Source organism: Ambystoma mexicanum, chromosome 3p (assembly GCF_040938575.1).
Source record: "Ambystoma mexicanum isolate Mex_15411 chromosome 3p, UKY_AmexF1_1, whole genome shotgun sequence".
Taxonomy (NCBI): domain Eukaryota; kingdom Metazoa; phylum Chordata; class Amphibia; order Caudata; family Ambystomatidae; genus Ambystoma; species Ambystoma mexicanum.
Genome location: NC_090925.1, coordinates 833,686,663 through 833,714,073, shown reverse-complemented (window position 1 = coordinate 833,714,073; position 27,411 = coordinate 833,686,663). Strand labels below are relative to the sequence as shown.

Sequence of the window (27,411 nt, the reverse complement as noted above, 5' to 3'; positions counted from 1 at the left end):
TAGATTATACATTTATTTTTTAAGGGGGATTGTGTATCAGAATAACATCCCACCTTGATGGGGGGGGGGACTCTGTAGCAGAATGAACTCTTCCCCTTGAAGGGGAGACTTTGTCAGAATAAATCATCCCACTTATGGGTGGAGGCTATGTAGCAAAATATACTCTCCAACTTCAAGGTAGGGATTCAGCATCAGAATAAACACTCCCCTTGAAGGGGGGCAGTGTGATGAATCCTGCTGAGTCCTCACTGATCCCCAGCCTAAAGTCTCCTCCCATGTGGCCAGGGGAAGGCAGCTGCTACTTGATCCTGATCTTGGGTGATATTCTAAGGGTGGATCACATGGGAGGAGATGGCTGTCAGGGGAGAGTGGTGACTCCAGCAGGAGAGAAGCAGTATTCTTCTCTTTCTTGCGAAGAAGATCCCTTAATTCCAGAGTTTTTGTTGGCCTGTTGTCTTTATTCAAAACCATTTGATTATAACATATTTAACAACTAATGTTTATGGTAATTGTAATTTAAATACAACTGTCCAACAATGTAATTTAAGATCATTTGAAACTTCCTTGGACTCCAAGCGCCAGAAAGCAGCAATTAATGAGGCGAGGAAGAGGAACAAGGAGTCAATATGGAGGGAATGTGACACCAAGTACAACATGCAGTCTAGTTGTCAAGATCCAAATCAGCTGCATGGGACATTTAAACTTGGAAATCACATGCAGCTGACAGACCGGAGAAGGAAAGAGGAAATTGAGTGTGCAGGCGGAGGCAAACTCACAGAGAAGAGCAGTGGGAAGATCAGGAAGCTTCTGCTGGTAACAAACTGGAGGCGTTCATGACTCGAGAGGAGGAACTCTGGTAAAGTCAAGGTGCTCCGTGTGCATAGAGGCAGTGGTTCCATCTGTAAAGGGCTGACACGCCGACGATGTAGCCAAAAAAGACTCTGCCAAGAAAGGAAAGCTTGCCCGACTGTACCTCCTGGCAGCAGCCGCACAGGACACCAGTGAGTCAGCCTAAATGGGTCGGGGGCCCATGGACGTGTAAATATCATGACGAACATTTGGGAAGCATTTTTGAATAACGACCATATAGAATTGAACAACAAAGGCAAATATGGTACAATTCTTCTAATATGAGAAGTCTGTTAGTGGAAACCAGAAAACCCAGCATTGCCATAAGACAAGAGGTGTTGAAATAAAGGTTGACAGACCAGACAGAGCTTGAACAAACCATTATATATGGGATGTCAGAATGGGGGAAATTGGTACAAGTAATAACTGAAGTCATCAAAGTTTTACTATTGAAGAAGTATAAATGTGTGATTCCTAAGAGGAATGTCAATATTGCAGGAATACCTGACAAGAGGCCCAGGTTGTGAACCTAATTTGTTAAGAGATACCTGACAGTAGAGTACACCAGGGAATCTGCATGAGCCAAAAGGGGGATATTCCTGGCAGGAGAGTAAACCAGGATATCAAGAATTTCATTTTCCGGAAGGAGAGTATACCAGAAAACCAATTTTGAACTGGTGTGTTAAAGAGGAACTTTGTCATATTAAGTTGCTGTTTCAATTGAACATTTTGTCAACTGGAGAATTGGAAAAGACATGCCTTTTGCCATACTTTAAACCATACTGGAGAAATGACTGATGTACTTCTCCCCCACCCTCTTAGATATTACAACCCTCCAAACTCAGAGCTGATGGTAAAAATGTTCGCCCACTCCCACCAACATGTATTTCTCCTGCGTTCCTTGGTGGCTTTGTCAAGCCATATTATTCTAAACCACGAACCGTGGATTGCTTTCCTGAGGCAGGGTCTTTTCTAGTCTCCCTTCACATCTGCACCCCCACAGCATCTAGGACATAGTCTCAAGATCGCAGGCCTTATTGCCAGCTCAGGACGACATCAGTGGAATAGATGGTGCCTTCTCTGGTGTCTACCTGCTTATACTACACTTTCGGACAACCTCCGCCATGGCATGTCTCCAGCACACCCCTAGATGCGGCGTAGTGTCAATCACAGGACACACTATTTCGGACAAGCAGTATCTAGAAAGAATCCCTGGAGAACGACGCCACGCTCAACAATGCTACGTGGAATCCTTCTTGTTTTCGCCATTCCCTGTCCCATTCTTGACTAGCTACACGTGCATAGATTTCTGTCTTGTCCCTTGGATTGCCTTGCTTGTCCCTTCAGTATACCTATCTACGTATTTACTGACCTCTATCTGCTTCCTGGACTGCCTTGCATATCCTTTCTCAATGCTTGTCTACCTGTGTACTGAACTCTGCCTTGCTTACTGGATTGCCTAGCTCATTCCCTGCTGTACCTACCTGTGGATCTCTGATCTTGTTTCCTGTCAGGACCTGACTTCATGACCTTGGATTATTTCCTACAGCACCCTTATTCTCGTCATCAAGCCACCTGGGACGTCCTTCTGTTTTCTTTGGTTTTGCATCCTCGTGCGTGTTGTCGGTTTTCCTGGCCCTGTTCTGTGTTAGCTTGTTTGGATCATCAAAGTCTCTTGTCAGGTAAGTGCTTCTCTGTATAGTCTGGTCGAATGAGGCAGGGTTTGCAGTTCATGCAGTGATTTCATGTTGGTTTCTTCCCAACTAGATTCTTCAGAGCACAATTTACCCACGTGCTCCACAAGTGGGAGTACCTACTGCCCACTTAGAAATCAGTTGGGTTCCGACTTCGGGAGATGGTTGGTATTGGCCCACGGGGACACACAGCTGGACCGATTTTCTGTAACACATAGCTATCAGTAGGTTCTCTGAATTCTCTCCTCCTCAGCATCTGGCCCCTGCCAGTGTCTCGGGAGGCTCTTGTCTTACTCGCCTTCCCCATCTCTGGTGTCTGTGATATAGACCTCAGCAGATTCTTGGCTCTCTCCACCCTTCTTTGTCTTGTTTTTGTCATTGTATGAGGGAGCTCAATCGGCATGCTCTTAGATTTCTCTGCCTCTGGGTCTGGACTCTGCTAATGTCTGAGATGTAGCCTTCAGCAGGCTCATGGTCTTCACTCATTCTCTGGTCTTTGCCAGTGTCTGAGGTATAGCCGGCCCTATGCTCTGTGATTTACCTCAACATTCTCTGCCTCAAGTCTCTTCCACGTTCTGCCTGTTTTCCTGAGTCTTGCTCTCTCTATGGATCAGGCACCCTCTCCTCCTTTCTAATTCCAAGTCGGTATGCCAGACTGTGCGCCCGTGTGCAGGGCTCTGTGTGCTTTTATTGGATGGCTGATTATGTTGATTGTCTAATCTGTGTTCCAATAGATTTTCCTTTTTCTCTCCCTGACATCCCTGTCAGTGATTTGTTATTCCCTCTTTTCAATATCCATCCGCGCCAGGGTTCTTCCTAAAGTACTCACTGATTCTGACTAGGACTGATTTCTAGCTTTCTGTTCATGATTACTTCCACAATAGCAATCAAAAGCTTTGTGCCTGTTTTTGAAGTCAGGTGGAAGCAATGGTTCTGGTATGTGGCTCTGTGGAGAGGGCCTGAGTCTTCCTGGTGAGTGTGAGATGGCTGTCATCTGTTCCTGTTGTTTGTGAGCATGTTTACCTTTCCTTCACAAGTGTGCATGAGAAGACCAGCTGTATTCTGGCTTGGTATGCAACTCCTGTCCTTGGATATTCAGAGTTCTTGGTTGCTTACCCAGTTTGAGTTTTGGTTAGTATTGTCAATCAAACGCATGAATAATGATCATCCAACTACTTCACATGTGATCTGTTTATGAAAATCGTGGATCATTTTTTATTTGCAAAAGTGGTGTAATGGTTACTTAAATCATAGGTAGTAGTTTTTGGTTTTCTCTGTACCATCTTTGTGTCCTCTGTGAACAAGTTGTTACAATGGTACTTGACCCATGCATTTGATGAAATGATTCCATACTTCTGTGTTGCGACTGTGGCAGCTGACCCTTGGAGCTGCCTATTTGTCAGCTATAAGATCAGCTGAGAGCGCTGAAGTGGAGCTTCAGCAGCGCGCCAGTGATGCTTCAGCGGCACGTCAGCGCCGCTCCGCTGTTATGCCGTTAGGCGGAATAGCAGAGGTGGCTGATGGCATTCCATCGGAGAGGGGGCTTGTGGAACAGAAAAAGCCAGAAAATAACTTTATGGACAACAGTGAATTGGTAAGGATTGTCAATGTGATTGAGTCACCAAAATGTGTTTACCAACAAGGACGTATATACCCAAAACTATTAGAGCCCCTAATGTAGAGCCTAAAGAGAATGCAAATAGGAATATTACAAAGTATTTTCCAAGGAACGAGAATGAGATTATTTTCGAAGTATGGCCAGTGGATTTGGAACTCATGGCCTCTCTGGCTTGTTTAGGGCCAAAAATGACTAAAAAGGGTTTTGAATTCTCTCACGCCCACTGTGACGATCCACAGGCTCTCGTCACTTCTCCCCAGAGGAGAGCGCTTCCCTATGAGACTAGGGAGGTGAGGTCACTACCCAATAATCCCCCAAGGGCTGGTAAAAAGCACAAGGACCTCATAGGGGGTGACTGCTCTTGTGAAGATAAGGACTCCAATCCTGTGAAAGACCTCCCTAAACCATTGTTCACAGAAGCTATGGCTCTATTTACTCCATCTCCCTCCATACCTTAAACTACTACTGTATGTTATTGTGAATACTCTACTATTGCATCTGCAAGACAAGATAGTTCTGAGCTGAAGAAGAACTAAATAAACATACAGAACAACAGTAGAAAGGATTGCCCAAGAACTGTGACGAGGTGGGCACTGCTAGGCATGAAGATAACTTCAAAGCCTTTAACAACAAACATTGACGCTATGCTGGGGCGGGCCAATCAGTATAAAGTAAAGACCAGGGAAGGACTAAGAGTGTTTGGGAGCAGGAAGAGCAGTGAGGGAAGCTGGCCTCCATCCTGCAGGGCCCAGGAAATTCAAAGAGCTGCCCGAACCATTGAGAAACAGTTTGTCTCTGAAGAAGAGGTCGAAAGGAATTACTGGAGCCAGGGGGAATCCGACTCACTGAAGAAGCAGGAAGAATCCAGCAATGGCGTGGCCTCTCCGAGGTGGACTGTCTGTTCCATAAAATATGCAGAGACCGCCACAGCAACATTACTGCAAGCTGCACTGACCAGAGAGGAGAAAAGCAGTAAAACGCGCTGAGCATGTGCAGGGCCAACAGCAACATGATAGCCTGGGAAGAACCGGCAGCACTCCCCAGTGAAGATACAGGTAATGGAAGTTGCAGGAAAGTCCGGTGGCATCCAGGGAGCAAAAAGACTGAGGTATTCCTCACGAGTGATCTCTCTCATTACAGTAGTAATACCCAATGACCCAAGAGTCAAGTATTCCTTGAGAGCGATCCCCCTCGTCACTGTAGTGATACTCAGAAAACCAAGAGCCCAGTATTCCTCATGAGTGAACTCCCTCGTCACAGTGGGAAACCCGACATATGTTAAAGACACCAAAAGGACCAGGAACTGTCAGGGAGCAATCTCCCCAATAGTCAAGATACACAAAGTCCTAACAAAGCTCCAGCAATAGGAAGACAAGTTGATAAAGTCTTAATTCTGTTGTCCACAAACTCATGGGAGGAAGAAAAGAGACATCTAAAGGCTTGTCCATAGGACTGTCAAGGAACAGTCTCCAGAGCTCTTCCAGATAGACCAGGAGAAGGGAGTCATTCTCCTGGTCTAGGCATATTTGGTAAATCAGACCCTATTGCAAGAGACTGTTGTTAAGTCAACCTATGACTGGATTGTTTCTCCAGGAGAAGGGAGCCATTCTCTTGGTTTGTGGCTTGGGTAAGAGGTTCATTGAACTCTTTGTTTCTTGGTTTATTTGTTAATGGTAGGGGATAGAGTAGTTGGTTTGGACAGAGGATGGTATACTGGTTTTTGATTTACATCCTAACTTGATTTACATCCTAACATTTCTAGAGTCTCGCACGGAAGTGGTGACAGCAGATCGTCTACTACAATGTATGCAGCTTTAGAAAATCTGCTCATTGCTTTGGTGAACAAGTGCAAGGGTTTGGATGTAAAGTTAAATGGCCCCAACACAATTCCAAATCTTATTTTTGGTATAGATAGTAGGGGATAGAGTATTTATGAGAATACTGTCTCAATTCAGGAAAAGGAACAAACTAGTGGGGGAGATCCGTTTCGCATGGAGCAAATTGCCAAAGTTTTAAATAAAGATATATTAGAAACAAACTTAAATGATAATGATAGAGTAGAGGAACATATTGATTTAACAGGGCATACTCCAGAGAGACAGTTCAAGGCAAAATAGAAAGGTGGTAAAAAGAAGAACAGAGTAACACAGCAAGCGTTGATATCACTTCAAAATCAAAGGCTGTATTGCTCACTGAAAATGCCCAGGGCTAGTTTGACCGTGTACCAAATGTGGAGAGTTGTGGAAAAAGAGTGGTAGTAGGGAGATGAACCAGGTAAAGGGAAAATGGGTAGGGAAAAGTCATTTTAGGAATTTTGCGCAACAACCGGATCGAGGATTAATTTCACTTTGATGCCATTTTTCATGCAGTTTCCAGGCGGTGTTGGGTGTATAAAATGCATCTACGTGTGACTCTGGGAACTGTAAAGGACAGTTGGATTATGTTTCTGGCAGATCTGAACATGTGACAAATATGAGAGTTCATGAAAAGGTGGAAAATGAAATTAGGAATATGCTTGATAACTTACATATTCATAATTGTTGTACATTTTATGAAAATGACAAACATGTGACACAGGGCATTGCTACATAGTACGGATTTGGTGGCCGGCTTATCTGATTCCCCATGATCAGCTTAAACAGAATATATGTTTCATGTGGCAGTGGCTAGTACAATTATGAAGTTATGATACATAACTAGTTTTTGCCAAAAAGTTGAAAGGAGAACAAAGGATGGTGATGAATGGGAAAAGATGTTGCTCCAAAATCCCTAAACCAGTACTGACTGGGGGCGGAGAGAGAGAGAGAGGATAACTGTCGAATCCTAGCGGCAGGGATTATTGCAGGCTACTTGCCCTAGATTGCAAAATCAGTGATGCCATTTCTGCTATATAAGGGAAGTGTACTAGGACACAGGAACAGGGAAAAAAACGTGGAGACAGAAAAGGAGGACACAGAGAAGGCTGCTGAGACTTACCATCTTTGAGAGTGGATTGACCAGACCCCTGCCCTATCTTTCCAGATTGTCCTGAGATGCAGCTGGCTTTCCTGAAACTTAAACAAAGGCTTGCTATGTAAGTAGTAATAACCCTAGCCCTAAATTGCATAAGCCCTTCATTTTGTAGCAGTGCACCCAATATTTCCCCATTGAAACCCCCAATTGCCAGTGTAATTCAGACATCTCCCCATAGAAGAATCTCTTGTTTGCCTGTGTATGTTAGTATATCCCCATTGAAAAACCCCTCATTTGTCTGCGTAAATCTTTAGTATTTTTGTAAGGAAATCAATTAATTCCCCAGTTGAATTTCACAGGATTGGAATTGGTGGCGTTCGAAACCAACAATCTTTTCCCCAGTGTTGTTGTTAATTGTTATAGTCATGAAAGCATTGGCCAAAAGAATCATTCCCCTTGTTAGCTGAAAAACAAATTTGTCCATGGGGGTCATTACGAGTGCGGCGGTAAGGGGTTAACGGCACCAGTAAGGATGCCAGTGCCATTAACCCCTTACCGCCGCATTCATAGGTCCCTTAGCGGGTCCCACTAAGGCCGGCTGGTAAAACCAGCCGTCCTTAGCGGGAGCCGCTAAGGGACCAGGGAGCTAATAACGGGCCTGTAATTTACGGGCCCGTTATTAGCTCCCTCCCCATACCCATTCGAGCCCTATGGGGGCTCGAATGGGAATGGGGAAGGGTTTTTTGAATGGGGACTTACCGGGTCCTCCAAGGTTGGAATAACCCGGTATTCAGAGAACCCGGACATGACTTTGGAGGTAGCCATGATGCTAATAGCACCATGGCTACCTCCAAACTCGTAATGACCCCCCATGTGTTTAAATTATGCCCTGCTAAGCGAATTTTCATTTGCCAGTGTCATTCCTCTTTGCACCTGTCATTCTGAATCAAAAACGATTTTATTTTTGTGAGCTAAACCCCTTTCCCAGTGCCGACCTGTCATTGGGCCTCATTCCGAGTTCGGAGTTAACCACGCCGCTATTTGCGGCATGGCTGCCTCCGAACTCATCCAAACTCCGGCCTGGTGAATGGAGTAATTACAAGTCCATTACGAGGTCGGAGGGACCGGTAATCCCCCATTCACCAGGGCCATTCCCCATTCCCATTTGAGCCCCCATGGGGCTCAAATGGGAAGGGGGAAGGCAGCAATAACGGTCCCGTAAATTACGGTACCGTTATTGACCCCGGATTCCCTTTGCGGGACCCATCCTTAACGCCTGCTAAAAGCTAAAAGTCATTTAGTTCATGAAACAAGCATTGGCAATGGCAATAGTTTTGGTGTTTACTGTTGCTCTTTGCATTCATAGGCACCAGGGTGCAAGGAAGAGAGTGCAACATTTTAAAGGAGAATGCGACAAGGGGTGCAGGTGCAATGGAATGAGAAGGGGAATAGGCAACGCAGGAAGCCATTGATAGAGGATGCCCATGATGAGCAAGAGGAAATATGAGCGAGAAAGGGTGAGAGTATGAGAAAAATTGAGTGTGAGAGGAAGGATGAGAGAAAAAATAAGGGCTGAGAGCAGAGGTGAGAGTTGGAGAAGATGGAATAAGGGGATATTTCCAACATTGCCATAGAGAGAGACAGCGCATACGGAGAGAGAGAGAGAGTGGCTGCGTGCATGGAGAGAGAAAGAGAGAGCGACAGCAAGCACATTTCTATCTAGATGCGGTGCAAGCTAAAGTTAAGAATCCTGAGTGTGACACATGCTACAATCACATTTCTATCTAGATGCGGTGCAAGCTTAAGTTCAGAATTCTAAGTGTGGTGCATGTTAAGAATAACATTCCTATCTAGATGCGGCGCACGCTGAAGTTAAGAATCCTGAGTGTGGCACATGCTAACAATCACATTTCTATCTAGATGTGACGAGAGCTAAAGTTCAGAATTCCATACGAGTGTGGCACATGCTAAAAATCGCATTTCTATCTAGATGCGGCACAAGCTAAAGTTAAGAATCCTGAGTGTGGCACATGCTAACAATCACATTTCTATCCAAATGCGAAGCAAACTAGGGTTCAGAATTCTAAGTGTGGTGCATGTTAAGAATCACATTTCTATCTAGATGCGACGCTAGCTAAAGTTCAGTATTCAAAGTGTGGTGCATGTTAAGAATAACATTTCTATCTAGATGCAACGCGAGCTAAAGTTCAGAATTCCATACGAGTGTGGCACATGCTAACAATCAAATTTCTATCTAGATGCAACACGAGCCAAAGTTCAGAATTCTAAGTGTGGTGCATGTTAAGAATAACATTTCTATCTAGATGTGACGCAAGCTAAAGTTAAGAATCCTGAGTGCGGCACATGCTAACAGTCACATTTCTATCTAGATGTGGCGCAAGCTAAATTTAAGAATCCTGAGTGTGGCACATGCTAACAATCACATTTCTATCTAGAAGCGGTGCAAGCTAAAGTTAAGAATCATGAGTGTGGTGCATGCTAACAATCACATTTCTATCTAGATGTGACGCAAGCTAGGGTTCAGAATTCTAAGTGTGGTGCATGTCAAGAATCGTACTTCTATCTAGATGCGACGCGAGCCAAATCTCAGAATCCCGAGTGTGGCACATGCCAACAATCACACTTCTATCTAGATGTGGCGCAAGCTAAAATTAAGAATCCTGAGTGTGGCACATGCTATCAGTCACATTTCTATCTAAATGCGGCGCACGCTAAAGTTAAGAATCCTGAGTGTGGCCCATGCTAACAATCACATTTCTATCTAGATGCAACGAGAGCTAAAGTGACGGAAACTAAAGTTAGGATGACATCTAAGTGTGGCACATGCTGACATTCATATTCTATGTAGATGCGATGAGGGTTAAAGTTAAAGATGACATCTAAGTGTGGCACATGCTGACATTCATATTCTATCTAGATGCGATGAGGGCTAAAGTTAAGGATGACATCTAAGTGTGTCACATGCTAACATTCACATTTCTATCTAGAAGTGACGGAAGCTAAGGTTAGGATGACATCTAAGTGTGGCACATGCTAACATTCATATTCTATCTAGATGCAATGAGTGCTTAAGTTAGAGATGACATCTAAGTGTGGCACATACTAACATTGTTACAGCTCTCTAAAGGTGATGCAGGCTAATCTTGATCATTTTCTATAGGTGTGGCTAGTATGTTAGTGTGTGATGGAATGCAACCTTTACGGTTCACCCAAGAGTGGATTTGGATTGGTGGTCACAAATCTCTCCAAGTATGCATGATGTAAGTCTATGGCAGTCTACATTATGGAAGGTAAGGTAGAGTGGCGAGGGCTTTCTGGTGTAGAGTAATGGCTCTACACCCCACCCATGCCACACTTACAGTTTTGTTGGTGTCTGTTGGCTACCTTTGCGGACACCCGGAGTCACGTCTCGGAGATGCCAGTGCAGGAGCCGCCCTTTTCCTTGGGGGCCTTTGCCGCAGGGCAGACTGGCAGAGGACTGGAAGCCGGGGAACATAGGGAGTGAGGGGGTCTGTGGCCGCAAGGGGGGCACGAGCCTGGCCACAAGGTGGCAAGGGTGGGGCAGAGGGTCCTGCAGCTCACCTGGGGTCGCCGTGCTGGTAATGGCGTTTCCCCAGGTGCAGCTGCAGGCCCTCGCTCAGTACAAGGCCTGAGAGGCCAATCACAGGGGGAGGGAGGTCCCGGAGGGAGGGGAAGAGGGAAGCCGGGGAACATGGGGAGCGAGGGGGTCTGGGGCCGCAAGGGGGCACGAGCCTGGCCACAAGGTGGCAAGGGTGGGGCAGAGGGTCCTGCAGCTCACCTGGGGTCGCCGTGCTGGTAATGGCGTTTCCCCAGGTGCAGCTGCAGGCCCTCGCTCAGTACAAGGCCCGAGAGGTCAATCACAGGGGGAGGGAGGGCCGGGAGGCGGGCGGAAGGAGGGGAAGAGGGAAGCCGGGGAACATGGGGAACGAGAGGGTCTGGGGCCGCAAGGGGGCACGCGCCTGGCCACAAGGTGGCAAGCGTGGGGTAGAGGGTCCTTCAGCTCACCTGGGGTCACCGTGCTGGTAATGGCGGTTCCCCAGGTGCAGCTGCAGGCCCTCGCTCAGTACAAGGCCCGAGAGGTCAATCACAGGGGGAGGGAGGGCCGGGAGGCGGGCGGAAGGAGGGGAAGAGGGAAGCCGGGGAACATGGGGAACGAGAGGGTCTGGGGCCGCAAGGGGGCACGCGCCTGGCCACAAGGTGGCAAGCGTGGGGTAGAGGGTCCTTCAGCTCACCTGGGGTCGCCGTGCTGGTAATGGCGGTTCCCCAGGTGCAGCTGCAGGCCCTCGCTCAGTACAAGGCCCGTGAGACCAATCACAGGGGGAGGGAGGTCCGGGAGGCGGGCGGAGGGAGGGGAAGAGGGAAGCCGGGGAACATGGGGAGCGAGGGGGTCTGGGGCCGCAAGGGGGCACGCGCCTGGCCACAAGGTGGCAAGGGTGGGGCAGAGGGTCCTGCAGCTCACCTGGGGTCGCCGTGCTGGTAATGGCGTTTCCCCAGGTGCAGCTGCAGGCCCTCGCTCAGTACAAGGCCTGAGAGGCCAATCACAGGGGGAGGGAGGTCCCGGAGGGAGGGGAAGAGGGAAGCCGGGGAACATGGGGAGCGAGGGGGTCTGGGGCCGCAAGGGGGCACGAGCCTGGCCACAAGGTGGCAAGGGTGGGGCAGAGGGTCCTGCAGCTCACCTGGGGTCGCCGTGCTGGTAATGGCGTTTCCCCAGGTGCAGCTGCAGGCCCTCGCTCAGTACAAGGCCCGAGAGGTCAATCACAGGGGGAGGGAGGGCCGGGAGGCGGGCGGAAGGAGGGGAAGAGGGAAGCCGGGGAACATGGGGAACGAGAGGGTCTGGGGCCGCAAGGGGGCACGCGCCTGGCCACAAGGTGGCAAGCGTGGGGTAGAGGGTCCTTCAGCTCACCTGGGGTCGCCGTGCTGGTAATGGCGGTTCCCCAGGTGCAGCTGCAGGCCCTCGCTCAGTACAAGGCCCGTGAGACCAATCACAGGGGGAGGGAGGTCCGGGAGGCGGGCGGAGGGAGGGGAAGAGGGAAGCCGGGGAACATGGGGAGCGAGGGGGTCTGGGGCCGCAAGGGGGCACGAGCCTGGCCACAAGGTGGAAAGCGTGGGGCAGAGGGTCCTGCAGCTCACCTGGGGTCGCTGTGCTGGTAGTGGCATTTCCCCAGGTGCAGCTGCAGGCCCTCGCTCAGTACAAGGCCCGTGAGACCAATCACAGGGGGAGGGAGGTCCGGGAGGCGGGCGGAGGGAGGGGAAGAGGGAAGCCGGGGAACATGGGGAGCGAGGGGGTCTGGGGCCGCAAGGGGGCACGAGCCTGGCCACAAGGTGGAAAGCGTGGGGCAGAGGGTCCTGCAGCTCACCTGGGGTCGCTGTGCTGGTAGTGGCATTTCCCCAGGTGCAGCTGCAGGCCCTCGCTCAGTACAAGGCCCGTGAGACCAATCACAGGGGGAGGGAGGTCCGGGAGGCGGGCGGAGGGAGGGGAAGAGGGAAGCCGGGGAACATGGGGAGCGAGGGGGTCTGGGGCCGCAAGGGGGCACGAGCCTGGCCACAAGGTGGAAAGCGTGGGGCAGAGGGTCCTGCAGCTCACCTGGGGTCGCTGTGCTGGTAATGGCGTTTCCCCAGGTGCAGCTGCAGGCCCTCGCTCAGTACAAGGCCCGAGAGGCCAATCACAGGGGGAGGGAGGTCCGGGAGGCGGGCGGGGGGAGGGGAAGAGGGAAGCCGGGGAACATGGGGAGCAAGGGGGCCTGGGGCCGCAAGGGTATGTTCCCATGGTTACAGGGTGATTGCTCCTCCCTCTCTCCAACTTTCAATTATCTATCCTGTTTCTTTTCTTTCTGTTTTGCAGGTGGCATTCAGGGGATTTAGATTTTCCCTGCTTACCTTGGCCACTAACCCTGGGTAGAGTGCTTGTTTGCACATTCTGCTCTTTGGTGCCGGAGGAGGTCTATGGTGGCTGAATCCTGTGCTCTCTCGAAGGTTGCAACACTTCAAGGACAAGGATGAAAGCCTTAACATGATGTACTTGTTGAATTAATTCGGCATTTTTTAAAAGGCTTGTCTTATGTCCTTTTTGAACTCAGCTTAGTCTCTCAGATTCTTGATTTCCCTTTGTGCACGTTGTCCTACTTAGAATCATTGTTCCTGATTAAGATATCATGAAAAGTTTCCTTTTAGTTGTTGCCCTCATTTGAACTTTTGCCAACCATTGGAATTGCGGCCGGCCCTTTTGGAACTACTACGCACACTGGTAGTTTCTATGTTTACCCCTGCAATCATGGTGGTGGCTGGGCCCTGTTGTGTGCTGTTTGATAAGTATGTCTGGCTGGGTGTTACTTTTTAAAACAATTGTCCACAGCCCTGTAGGTTTTCTGCCCTCTCCCCGCAGGACTTTTTAAATTATGTAGCTCTTATGTAGCTCAGATTTGCGATTGGCACTGTCCTCATCAAATACGTCATTACCGTCATGTTGACATACAACCTTTTTATTTCTTACCCACTTCTCTTTCTTGACTAACTGAGTGTGAGCTCATTAGCTACTCATATAGCATTAGCCTGTGAGTCTCTGTTTTTACTTGATGTATCTAATTGTCCTGAATTCTTGGGGGTAAGTAATGTGTTTTTATATATGAGAGCCTTTCCAATAATGCTTCCTCTAAACTAAAACCCCAACTTATGTTTTCTTTATTTCATATGGGATATCCAACACTCCCGAAAGTGTGCCATTTGTAAAGTTAGGGCAATACGGTCACTTTCAATCCTACTATGTATTTCAAAATATTCATATTCTTGGTTCAGGGTTAGAAATATACACTTAATTATTTAATTAGACCCTCTTGAATTGTATGTTGGATCCACCAGTCTTTTTGGTAAAGGTAACAAGTTCTGTCCAAGTCACAGATTTGGGGCAAATAATCACACTATCCATCCTTGGTGGGGAAATGCTGATTTGAAATTAGCTTGCCATGTGCATCCAAGTATGGTTTCCTTAATTTATCCCTATTCTCTTATACGATCAATGTGTGATATTACGTTTCTACTTGTTTGCTTGGGGTTAACTCCTACTAGTAGCATTTACCAAAAGCAATAAAAGGGTATCACAATTTACGTTTTACATTAGAGAATTTTAAATCAGATCAACCCTGGGGTCTTTATATTCTGGTAGTAGTACAATATTGCATTTCACCTTCTATCATATTTGGTTGAAAATCAAGAAACGACGGGCCAGAGTTGTGGTCCTTGTGATAAGATGATATGATCTTTCCTATTTTCTATATCCTTATTTAATGATGTATTTTAATCTGTTTTTTTACATGGGATTATATATGACATGATAATAATGCTTAAGATTGTTATTTTATTCAGATTTTATTGATCGTTATTTTATTCAGATTTTATGATTCTTTTCTATTAGTTATTAACAATTTGAGACAAGTGTCTGAGATTATTATTGTAATGTTTATATTATGTTAGAATGTAGTGTTAACATGTTTATTTAACCACACAACACTTTAATTGAAAATCTTTTTTTTTTTAAATGGATCTGTTGCATCCCTTTTTTCTACTGCAAGTATGTTAACAATGCTTCTAATCCTCAATAAATCATCCTTTTGGAGTCAGGCGTCCCCTATGGTTGCATAATCAGGCTGATTTCTATTCATGAACTGATTTCCAGTTCTTCATCCTTTGGGAAATGTTGAGGCCTACTGATTCCTTTTCTTTTTCGATGTAATGGCAGATTTAGTAAAATCCAAATATCCGCAAAGTTCTTATGTTCATATGAGCCGTGTTTCTTGCATGGTAATCGCCTCAAAGTTGTTATTAAAAAAAAGAAAATCTGTATCTCAATTTTCTCCAGTACCCCTGTAATGTACTAGGATAAAATGTCTGTTTTTCTACAGTGTTGCATGTTAAATAATCTGGGTGTTAATTGGTCATTGATTTGTGATGTATTCATGGTTTAGAGAACTAGTTCTGACCCCCCCTTGTGTATTACTGTCCACAATTTGCTTTCAGGCTGTGTGATGAAATATCAACAAACACAGAGGAGTCTTCAGTGAAGTACAACAATTGTATTAAATGGGACAGTTTGTTTGGTGTTGACTCCTACAAGAAGCATTTACCAGAATCAATAAAAGATACTCGGTGTCTGGATAATTAATGCATTGTGATTTAAGGTACCTAACTATAGGAACGTTGATCTTACATGGTACTCACTGATGTACAGAATAAGGGTTAAGCCCAACACACTTCTTGACTCACACCTACGGAGCCAGGGTTATATTGCACAACATCCCTCACAGTATTAGTTTTACAGCACCTAGTCCACTTCTTGGCGTTCTAGTCTCAATTTTTCTAGCATCTTCTCGGTTTTGCATACCAGCATGTACTTCTCCGCCACCCTCTTAAATATTACAACCCTCCAAACTCAGAGCTGATGGTAAAAATGTTCGCCCACTCCCATAAACATATATTTCTCCTGCGTTCCTTAGTGGCTTTGTCAAGCCATATTATTCTAAACCACGAACCGTGGATTGCTTTCCTGAGGCAGGGTCTTTTCTATTCTCCCTTCACATCTGCACCCCCCACAGCATCCAGGACATAGTCTCAAGATTGCAGGCCTTATTGCCAGCTCAGGACGACAGCAGTGGAATAGATGGTGCCTTCTCTGGTGTCTACGTGCCCGTACTACACTTCCGGATAACCTTCACCATGGCATGTCTCCAGCACACCCCTAGATGCGACGTAGTGTCAATCACAGGATACACTATTTCGGACAAGCAGTATCTAGAAAGAATCCCTGCAGAACGACGCCACGCTCAACAATGCTACAGTGAATCCTTCTTGTTTTCGCCATTCCCTGACCCATTCTTGACTATCTACACGTGTATAGATTTCTGCCTTGTCCCTTGGATTGCCTTGTTTGTCCCTTCAGTATACCTATCTACGTATTTACTGACCTCTATCTGCTTCCTGGACTGCCTTGCATATCCTTTCTCAGTGCTTGCCTACCTGTGTACTGAACTCTGCCTTGCTTACTGGATTGCCTAGCTCATTCCCTGCTGTACCTACCTGTGGATCTCTGATCTTGTTTCCTGTCTGGACCTGACTTCATGACCTTGGATTATCACCTGCAGCACCCTTATTCTCGTCATCAAGCCGCCCGGGACGTCCTTCTGTTTTCTTTTGTTTTGCATCCTCGTGCCGTGTTGTCGGTTTTCCTGGTCCTGTCCTGTGTTAGCTTGTTTGGATCATCAAAGTCTCTTGTCAGGTAAGTGCTTCTCTGTATAGTCTGGTCGAATGAGGCAGGGTTTGCAGTTCATGCAGTGATTTCATGTTGGTTTCTTCCCAACTAGATTGTTCAGGGCACAATTTACCCACGTGCTACACAAGTGGGAGTCCCTACTGGTATGCCGTCTATAAAGACTGGGCATAAACTTTTCTTATACACATTGTATATATATTCTCTGCGCTATTTTTATGTAAAATGTAAATAATTGTAAAAATGTTATCCTTACTATGTTTGTTGACTATACTGTATTCTATCTATGTACAACTAAGCTGTGAGTAATCTTATGTGATGCGCCCGACTACCTGTGGGTTTGGTGCGCAATACAAGTAATAAACTAAACTAAACTAAACTAAACTAAACTACTGCCTACTTAGAAATCAGTTGGGTTCCGACTTCGGGAGATGGTTGGTATTGGCCCACAGGGGGGGGGGGGACACAGCTGGACCGATTTTCTGTATCACATAGCTATCAATAGGCTCTCTGAATTCTCTCCTCCTCAGCATCTGGCCCCTGCCAGTGTCTCGGGAGGCTCTTGTCTTACTCGCCTTCCCCATCTCTGGTGTCTGCGATATAGACCTCAGCAGACTCTTGGCTCTCTCCACCCTTCTTTGTCTTGTTTTTGCCATTGCATGAGGGAGCGCAATCGGCATGCTCTTAGATTTCTCTGCCTTGGGGTCTGGACTCTGCTAATGTCTGAGATGTAGCCCTCAGCAGGCTCCTGGTCTTCACTCATTCTCTGGTCTTTGCCAGTGTCTGAGGTATAGCCGGCCCTATGCTCTGGGATTTACCTCTACATTCTCTGCCTCAAGTCTCTTCCACGTTCTGCCTGTTTTCCTGAGTCTTGCTCTCTCTATGGATCAGGCTCCCTCTCCTCCTTTCTAATTCCAAGTCGGTATGCCAGACTGTGCGCCTGTGTGCAGGGCTCTGTGTGCTTTTATTGGACAGCTGATTATGTTGATTCTCTAATCTGTTTTCCAATAGAATTTTCCTTTTTCTCTCCCTGACATCCCTGTCAGTGATTTTTTATTCCCTCTTTTCAATATCCATCCGCACCAGGGTTCTTCCTAATGTACTCACTGATTCTGACTGGGACTGGTTTCTAGCTTTCTGTTCATGATTACTTCCACAATGGCAATCAAAAGCTTTGTGCCTCTTTTTGAAGTCAGGTGAAAGCAATGGTTCTGGTATGTGGCTCTGTGGAGAGGGCCTGAGTCTTGCTGGTGAGTGTGAGATGGCTGTCATCTGTTCCTGTTGTTTGTGAGCATGTTTACCTCTCCTTCACAAGTGTGCATGAGAAAACCAGCTGTATTCTGGCTTGGTATGCAACTCCTGTCCTTGGATATTCAGAGTTCTTGGTTGCTAACCCAGTTTGAGTTTTGGTTAGTGTTGTCAATCAAACGCATGAATAATGATCATCCAACTACTTCACATGTGATCTGTTTATGAAAATCGTGGATAATTTTTTATTTGCAAAAGTGGTGTAATGGTTACTTAAATCATAGGTAGTAGTTTTTGGTTTTCTCTGTCTGTACCAATTTTGTGTCCTCTGTGAACAAGTTGTTACAATGGTACTTGACCCATGCATTTGATGAAATGATTCCATACTTCTGTGTTGCGACTGTGGTGGCTGACCCTTGGATCTGCCTATTTGTCAGCTATAAAATCAGCTGAGAGCGCTGATGTGGAGCTTCAGCAGCGTGCCAGTGATGCTTCAGCGGCACGTCAGCGCCGCTCCGCTGTTATGCCGTTAGGCGGAATAGCAGAGGTGGCTGATGGCATTCCATCTTAGAGGGGGCTTGTGGAACAGAAACAGCCAGAAAATAACTTTATGGACAACAGTGAATTAGTAAGGATTGTCAATGTGATTCACCAAAATGTGTTTACCAACAAGGACGTATATACCCAAAACTATTAGAGCCCCTAATGTAGAGCCTAAAGAGAATGCAACTAGGTATATTACAAAGTATTTTCCAATGAACGAGAATGAGATTATTTTCGAAGTATGGCCAGTGGATTTGGAACTCACGGCCTCTCTGGCTTGTTTAGGGCCAAAATGACTAAAAGGGTTTTGAATTCTCTCACGCCCACTGTGACGATCCACAGGCTCTCGTCACTTCTTCCCAGAGGAGAGCGCTTCCCTATGAGACTAGGGAGGTGAGGTCACTACCCAATAACCCCCCAAGGGCTGGTAAAAAGCAGAAGGACCTCATAGGGGGTGACTGCCCTTGTGAAGATAAGGACTCCAATCCTGTGAAAGACCTCCCTAAACCATTGTTCACAGAAGCTATGGCTCTATTTACTCCATTTCCCTCCATACCTGAAACTACTACTGTGTGTTATTGTGAATACTCTACTATTGCATCTGCAAGACAAGATAGTTCTGAGCTGAAGAAGAACTAAAGAAACATACAGAACAACAGTAGAAAGGATTGCCCAAGAACTGGGACGAGGTGGGCACTACTAGGCATGAAGATAACTTCAAAGCTTTTGACAACAAACATTGATGCTATGCTGGGGCGGCCCAATCAGTATAAAGTAAAGACCAGGGTAGGACTAAGATTGTTTGGGAGCAGGAAGAGCAGCGAGGGAAGCTGGCCTCTGTCCTGCAGGGCCCAGGAAATTCAAAGAGCTGCCCGAACCATTGAGAGACAGCCTGTCTCTGAAGAAGAGGTCGAAAGGAATTACTGGAGCCAGGGGGAATCCGACTCACTGAAAAAGCAGGAAGAATCCAGCAATGGGGTGGCCTCTCCGAGGTGGACTGTCTGTTCCATAAAATAAGCAGACACGGCCACAGCAACATTACTGCAAGCTGCACTGACCAGAGAGGAGAAAAGCAATAAAACGCGCTGAGCATGTGCAGGGCCAACAGCAACATGATAGCCTGGGAAGAACCGGCAGCATTCCCCAGTGAAGATACAGGTAACAGAAGTTGCAGGAAAGTCTGGTGGCATCCAGGGAGCAAAAAGACTGAAGTATTCCTCACGAGTGATCTCTCTCGTTACAGTAGTGATACCTAATGACCCAAGAGTCAAGTATTCCTTGAGAGTGATCCCCCTCAGCACTGTAGTGATACTCAGAAAACCAAGAGCCCAGTACTGCTCGGGAGTGAACTCCCTCTTCACAGTGGGAAACCCGACATATGTTAAAGACACCAAAAGGACCAGGAACTGTCAGGGAGCAATCTCCCCAATAGTCAAGATACACAAAGTCCTAACAAAGCTCCAGCAATAGGAAGACAAGTTGATAAAGTCTTAATTCTGTTGTCCACAAACTCATGGGAGGAAGTAAAGAGACATCTAAAGGCTTGTCCATAGGACTGTCAAAGAACAGTCTCCAGAGCTCTTCCAGATAGACCAGGAGAAGGGAGTCATTCTCCTGGTCTAGGCATATTTGGTAAATCAGACCCTATTGCAAGAGACTGTTGTTAAGTCAACCTACGACTGGATTGTTTCTCCAGGAGAAGGGAGCCATTCTCTTGGTTTGTGGCTTGGGTAAGAGGTTCATTGAACTCTTTGTTTCTTGGTTTATTTGTTAATGGTAGGGGATAGAGTAGTTGGTTTGGACAGAGGATGGTATACTGGTTTTTGATTTACATCCTAACTTGATTTACATCCTAACATTTCTAGAGTCTCGCACGGAAGTGGTGACAGCAGATCATCTACTACAATGTATGCAGCTTTAGAAAATCTGCTCATTGCTTTGGTGAACAAGTGCAAGGGTTTGGATGTAAAGTTAAATGGCCCCCAACACAATTCCAAATCTTATTTTTGGTATAGATAGTAGGGGATACAGTATTTATGAGAATCCTGTCTCAATTCACGAAAAGGAACAAACTAGTGGGGGAGATCCGTTTCGCATGGAGCAAATTGCCAAAGTTTTAAATAAAGATATATTAGAAACAAACTTAAATGATAATGATAGAGTAGAGGAACAAATTGATTTAACAGGGCATACTCCAGAGAGACAGTTCAAGGCAAAATAGAAAGGTGGTAAAAAGAAGAACAGAGTAACACAGCAAGCGTTGATGTATAAAACTAACAAATTGAGTAAAAAAAAAAGGAAGGGCATTATCACTTCAAAATCAAAGGCTGTATTGCTCACTGAAAATGCCCAGGGCCAGTTTGACCGTGTACCAAATGTGGAGAGTTGTGGAAAAAGAGTGGTAGCAAGGAGATGAACCAGGTAAAGGGAAAATGGGTAGGGAAAAGTCATTTTAGGAATTTTGCGCAACAACCGGATCGAGGATTAATTTCACTTTGATCCCATTTTTCATGTAGTTTCCAGGCGGTTTGGGTGTATAAAATGCATCTACGTGTGACTCTGGGAACTGTAAAGGACAGTTGGATTACGTTTCTGGCTGATCTGAACATGTGACAAATATGAGAGTTGATGAAAAGGTGGAAAATGAAATTAGGAATATGCTTGATAACTTACATATTCACAATTGTTGTACATTTTATGAAAATGACAAACATATGACACAGGGCAATGCTACATAGTACGGATTTGGTGGCCGGCTTATCTGATTCCCCATGATCAGCTTAAACAGAATATATGTTTCATATGGCAGTGGCTAGTACAATTATGAAGTTATGATACGTAACTAGTTTTTGCCAAAAAGTTGAAAGGAGAACAAAGGATGGTGATGAATGGGAAAAGATGTTGCTCCAAAATCCCTAAACCAGTACTGACTGGGGGCGGAGAGAGAGAGAGGGTAACTGTTGAATCCTAGCAGCAGGGATTATTGCAGGATACTTGCCCTAGATTGCAAAATCAGTTATGTCATTTCTGCTATATAAGGGGTGTGTACTAGGACACAGGAACAGGGAAAAAATGTGGAGACAGAAAAGGAGGACACAGAGAAGGCTGCTGAGACTTACCATCTGTGAGAGTGGAGTGACCAGACCCCTGCCCTATCTTTCCAGATTGTCCTGAGATGCAGCTGGCTTTCCTGAAACTTAAACACAGGCTTGCTATGTAAGTAGTAATAACCCTAGCCCTAAATTGCATAAGCCCTTAATTTTGTAGCAGTGCACCCAATATTTCCCCATTGAAACCACCAATTGCCAGTGTAGTTCAGACATCTCCCCATAGAAGAATCTCTTGTTTGCCTGTGTATGTTAGCATATCCCCATTGAAAAACCCCTCATTTGTCTGCGTAAATCCTTAGTATTTTTGTAAGGCAATCAATTAATTCCCCAGTTGAATTTCACAGGATTGGAATTGGTGGTGTTCAAAACCAACAATATTTTCCCCAGTGTTGTTGTTAATTATTATAGTCATTAAAGCATTGGCCAAAAGAATCATTCCCCTTGTTAGCTGAAAAACGAATTTGTCCATGGGGGTCATTACGAGTGCAGCGGTAAGGGGTTAACGGCACCAGTAAGGATGCCAGTGCCATTAACCCCTTACCGCCGCATTCCGCGGTCCCTTAGCGGGTCCTACTAAGGCCGGCTGGTAAAACCAGCCGTCCTTAGCGGGAGCCGCTAAGGGACCAGAGAGCTAATAACGGGCCCGTAATTTACGGCCCGTTATTAGCTCCCTCCCTATTCCCATTGAGCCCTATGGGGGATCGAATGGGAATGGGGAAGGGTTTTTTGAATGGGGACTTAACGGGTCCTCCAACGTTGGAATGACCCGTTATTCAGAGAACCCGGACATGACTTTGGAGGTAGCCATGATGCTAATAGCACCATGGCTACCTCCAAACTCGTAATGACCCCCCATGTGTTTAAATTATGCCCTGCTAAGCGAATTTTCATTTGCCAGTGGCATTCCTTTTTGCACCTGTCATTCTGAATCAAAACCGATTTTATTTTTGTGAGCTAAACCCCTTTCCCAGTGCCGACCTGTCATTGGGCCTCATTCCGAGTTCGGAGGTAACCACGCCGCTATTTGCGTCATGGCTGCCTCCGAACTCATCCAAACTCCGGCCTGGTGAATGGAGTAATTACAAGTCCATTCCGAGGTCGGAGGAACCGGTAATTCCCCATTCACCAGGGCCATTCCCCATTCCCATTTGAGCCCCCATGGGGCTCAATGGGAATGGGGAAGGTGGCAACAACGGTACCGTAAATTACGGTACCGTTATTGACCCCGGAGTCCCTTTGCGGGTCCCATCCTTAACGCCTGCTAAAAGCTAAAAGTCATTTAGTTCATGAAACAAGCATTGGCAATGGCAATAGTTTTGGTGTTTACTGTTGCTCTTTGCATTTATAGGCACCAGGGTGCAAGGAAGAGAGTGCAACATTTTAAAGGAGAATGCGACAAGGGGTGCAGGTGCAATGGAATGAGAAGGGGAATAGGCAACGCAGGAAGCCATTGATAGAGGATGCCCATGATGAGCAAGAGGAAACATGAGCGAGAAAGGGTGAGAGTATGAGAAAAATTGAGAGTGAGAGGAAGGATGAGAGAAAAAATAAGGGCTGAGAGCACAGGTGAGAGTTGGAGAAGATGGAATAAGGGGATATTTCCAAGATTGCCATAGAGAGAGACAGCGCATATGGAGAGAGAGAGAGTGGCTGCATGTATGGAGAGAGAAAGAGAGAGCGACAGCAAGCGGAGGGCCACATCAGGGCTAACATTTTCCTGCTGAGATATGAGGTCTGGCTTAAGATGCGTGGGGCCCATTCCAACACAAGGTTTGTGGGCCATCCTTGCTTAGAGAGGAAATCAGTCGGAGGCGCATACATTATAATGGAGACAGAGAAACACAGCGAGAAGTTGATACCCGCTGATTGTTGCGAGATGGCCTGCAGGGAGCTGCAACACTAAATGACCGCTGGAAAGCTATACATTCTTCTTTGTCATCTTCAGCTTCAGGGTTAAAAGGCAATGAGGTGATAACACGTCTGTGTGCCCCAAGGGAAGTCACAGCCAGGAGGGCCCCAGAAAACACAGTTTGTAATGAGAGTGCTGCACAGAGCACATTTTAAGCCCCAGAACTAAAGGAAAATGTTGCTGTAGGAGAAGACTTTTAACTGGCAAATGAGGGCAGCTTCCTAGGCCAACCTGAGGCTCCTTTTATGTGAATGTGTTGAAAGGCCCTGAGGCTGTCCCGGCACACAGATAACTAGAACAGCTGCATTAACATACTCATCTTTTAATGAAACAAACATCTGATTGTATAGATCTCTGTAGCAGGAGCATCGACCTTCTAGGCTACTGTGCACATTTACTTCAGTTTTAAAGCATGCAGTGTTATCATTATATACATAGTCACTGGATACTTTTCACATCACAGGGGCCACAGATCTAAAAGGCAGCAGGCACAGTCAGGGTTACTCACAGACACAAAAAGGTTGTGCCTAGAGCCCCCATAAAGCCAAGGCACCGGGAGCCCACGAACCGTTCACCCACTACCTACTACCAACGTTTCTAATTCGCTCTCTGGCCGGCGTCTTTATTGCCCCATCAGCCCCCAATATCCACCGGTCCGGCTTAGACACCACACTGCACACGCCACCTGCCGCAAAGCACCCAGCAACAACATCTTGTCGAAACAACTCCGGGCACAATATTGTGCAATAGTTCCCTGCCCAGTTGTAGTTTAGCAGTAACATTACTAATAACCACGAGCTATCCCTCTTTATTTATTTATTTATTCATTTATAAAGCGCACAAAGCCCAGAGGCAGCTAGGCGCTGTTACATGCTTAAGAATATGGTTACAGTTGTTTGGATCATGGCGTCATGGTTGCCCTGAAACATTTTTACATAATAAACAGTCCACATTTATATACCTTTATATACATTTATATACACAGAATGCACATTTATATACACAGGTTGTGCAAGTGTGGGGCCTCTTGAAGCACCAGATTTAGTTGGCAGCCAGTATACATACTTCAGATTTTGTTGGCAGCCAGTATACATACTGGATAGATTTTGAAGGTCGATACAATAATTGTGACTTTCTGTGCAGCCCTTGTCATGAATTGATTCACTCATTCAGGCTTGTTTTCTTCAAGTATGGCCGTGAGCCTTCCAAAGAGTATGGGCCTCATTACACGGTAGGCGGTAAGGGTTTACCGGTACCGGTATTTTATCGGTACCGGTAAATCCTTACCGCCTTACTACGAGGTCCCTTTGCGGGTTGGGGAATTTAACGCCTGCTTTTTGCAGGCGTTAAAAATCCAACCCGCAAAGGGACCAGGGTGCTAATTACGGTACCGCAATTTGCGGTACCGTAATTAGCACCTTCCCTATTCCCATTATGCCCTATGGGGCAAAAATGTGAATGGGGAAGGGCAATGTAGGAAGGAGGAATTACCGCCTTCCCAACCTTGGAATAGGGCGGTAATTCCCCTTTCCTCCAAGGCGGTACCGGTAAATTACCGGCATGAACCATAGCGCTAATAGCGCCATGGCTTACCGCCTACCGTGTAATGAGGCCCTATGTTAGGTATTCTCGTGACTTGTTCGGAGATTACAATTTAAAAAATAAATAAATAACTGATGAACAGAACTATAGAAACTTTGAATAGCATAAAATAGCGGGCTCAATCAATGGTGCCTTTTGGGCATGTATTCCTTTATTCAATCGTTACTGCAACAAGTCGAGCAGCTCGAAAGCGCAAGGAAGTTCATTTTGCATCTCAGTGCACGCCAAAAAGCAAAGGTAAATAGCTTCAGGTCTATCCACAGATGCAGTGCCCGAACCATATGGTCTTGCCCCGGACCTAACCTATACACCACTCAATGCTCTGTCGCAATACCCCACGTTACCGTTAAAAGCTCTTAAGGTAAACAAAGAATAGGTGGCTCACCTACAAGCAATGTAACCCCTTCTGCAGCCCCCCAAACACAGGAATACATTATCAACATTGTTTCCACACACAACCTTTCTGATTGGAAAACATATGGTCATTTTTATTGGAAAAACACATGGTCACTTTCTTGGAGTCATCCTAACGGGCGGTCCTAGCCCTGCTCAGGCCACTATTATGCCTGGCCTGAAAAATCCTTTTTCCGGGTGGCTCTGCTAACCCTGTGTTACTTAAGTCCACAATGTAGTATAAACGAAAAATGACAGAACAGAGTTTATTAAGGGCTTCGTGCCACAAGTAAATTCGAGCAGACTACCAGAGGCTGGTCACTTCACGCTAGTATAGTAAATAGCTGTGCTCAGAATGGACAGCGGCTGAATAGAGGGGCCCAGGCTCCACCCAGGGCCCAGCCCAGCCTATCAGCAGGGCAGCTCCTGTTGCTGCAGCTTTGCACACAGCGTGCAGCTGCTGGTATAGCCCCTGGGCTGCGGCTCGCCACTGCTGTCTCTGGCGTTAGTCTCCCAGCGCTGCCAACCGAAACCATCAGCCCCCATGCAGGGCTTAACTTACCGAAATCTTTCAAGAAAGGCTCATTGCCGTCCGTCCTCTGTGCAAAGTGCGGCGAGGGCCCCTCTTCTACCACTGCGCTCTGTCCTGCATACAAGTGAAAAAATGGCACGAAAAACGCAGGACAAAGCTTGGCCAGCAGCAGTGGGGTCGGCGAGGAGAAAGAGCGTGTCCGTCTTGCAAACATATCACTCTGCGGCCTCAAGTCACACATCCACGTGACATGTGGACGTACCCCTGAATGGGGCAAAAGGCATCAAACAAGCCACTATTGGATTTCCTCCTCGAAGTACAACAGAAATGTACACTTAGCAAAGCATTTCTTGTTGTCATGCCAACCACAAACACTGTTTCTTGGAACCCTTCTTTACTGTAGCAATGGTGTTGGCGATATTTTGGCTTATGTCAAAAAGCGCCAAAACCAGAAACGCTGGCTTCCCCACGACATACATGGGCAGCCGTAATTCCTCCACCCCCTTCACAACGTCAGCTTAAATAATGGGAACCACCACTGTGAAATAAAAGCCCCTTTCGTTAATGAACAAAAAAACATCTTTCATGTGGATAAGATTGCACATCCCGCCTTCACTCCTCGCGTGCTAAAACAGAGATGTGTATGATATTATATGCCATTTATAACGTGCCGGTACAGAAGTGTTACAGAAGACATGGGTGTTTTTCTTCCCTTTCACAAGTTCTTTTGCGATGTGGCGGGCTCCCGATTTCTATGTGAAAGAGGACGAGGAACTGGAAGCATTCCTCCCTAAGAGACTTATCAATGTTTACAATTCTATGTCAAGATGGTGGCGAGCATTATGCTTCATCTTCCATTTTATTCCTGTCTCCAACAGTTTCAACAATAAACCATTTTCTTAACATTTCTTCTGGAGTAAAATATATATATATATTTTTTTATCTTTTAAAATAAAAACATTTCCCTTCTGTCCCAGGTCCACTGTAGTCCCCATGCCCTGTCCACATGACCTTAGTCCATTCACTTCCTGTACTCTCCCTCTTCTTTTCCTGCTCTCCAAGCAGATAAGTACCTTTATGTCTAGCTGCGTAAGGTTAGACGCTATTAAGGAGTTAATGTATTTTAGAAAACTGCTTAACATACACCAGTAGCGCAAGCAAGAGCTTTTCAATATTGTTACGTGATTGTTCTAAGAATTTCTAAAGTAGATAAGGAATTTGATAGAAAGAGTAACGCGCGCATCATTCACAACAAGAATCTAGGTCCGTGTAAGTGTGCAGCGTATTAGGCTGCGAGAGTTATTTACTGAGTGAGGAGGAGGCGGTGGCCCCATGTCGCATTACCGGCACTTTAGGGGTTCGCCAGCCTCCTCCTCAACGAAAGCGAGGCCCCGCCGTCCAGGCGAGAGAGCCGCAGTCTCGCTCGCAACGCAAAGCAGGCCCCACACAGGCCGGAGCCAAACCAAGCAAAGGGGCCGCAGTCGCGCTCGCAGCGCCCACCCTCGTGGGGGTGGAGCAAACCTCCACAAACACGAGGAGGTTCTGCGGCAGCCAGATAAGCGTGTGAAGCTCATTGGAGGGGGAAGAGCACCCACCCTCGCGAAGGAGGGGCCTCAGCACGCCAACAAGAAAATGTCAACGCTTGTATTCGCGTGGAGCACCA

General features: G+C 46.4%; 1 protein-coding gene and 1 non-coding gene across 2 annotated transcripts in view; both read right to left on the bottom strand.

The window, feature by feature from the left end:
* Positions 1–27,411, bottom strand: part of LOC138579623 (perforin-1-like) — a 136,804-nt gene that overhangs the window by 93,673 nt on the left and 15,720 nt on the right. The gene's annotated exons all lie outside the window — the stretch shown is intronic.
* On the bottom strand, positions 24,963–25,092 carry LOC138581611 (small nucleolar RNA SNORA31). The gene has a single exon (XR_011304672.1). It is a non-coding gene; the product is annotated as a small nucleolar RNA SNORA31 (small nucleolar RNA).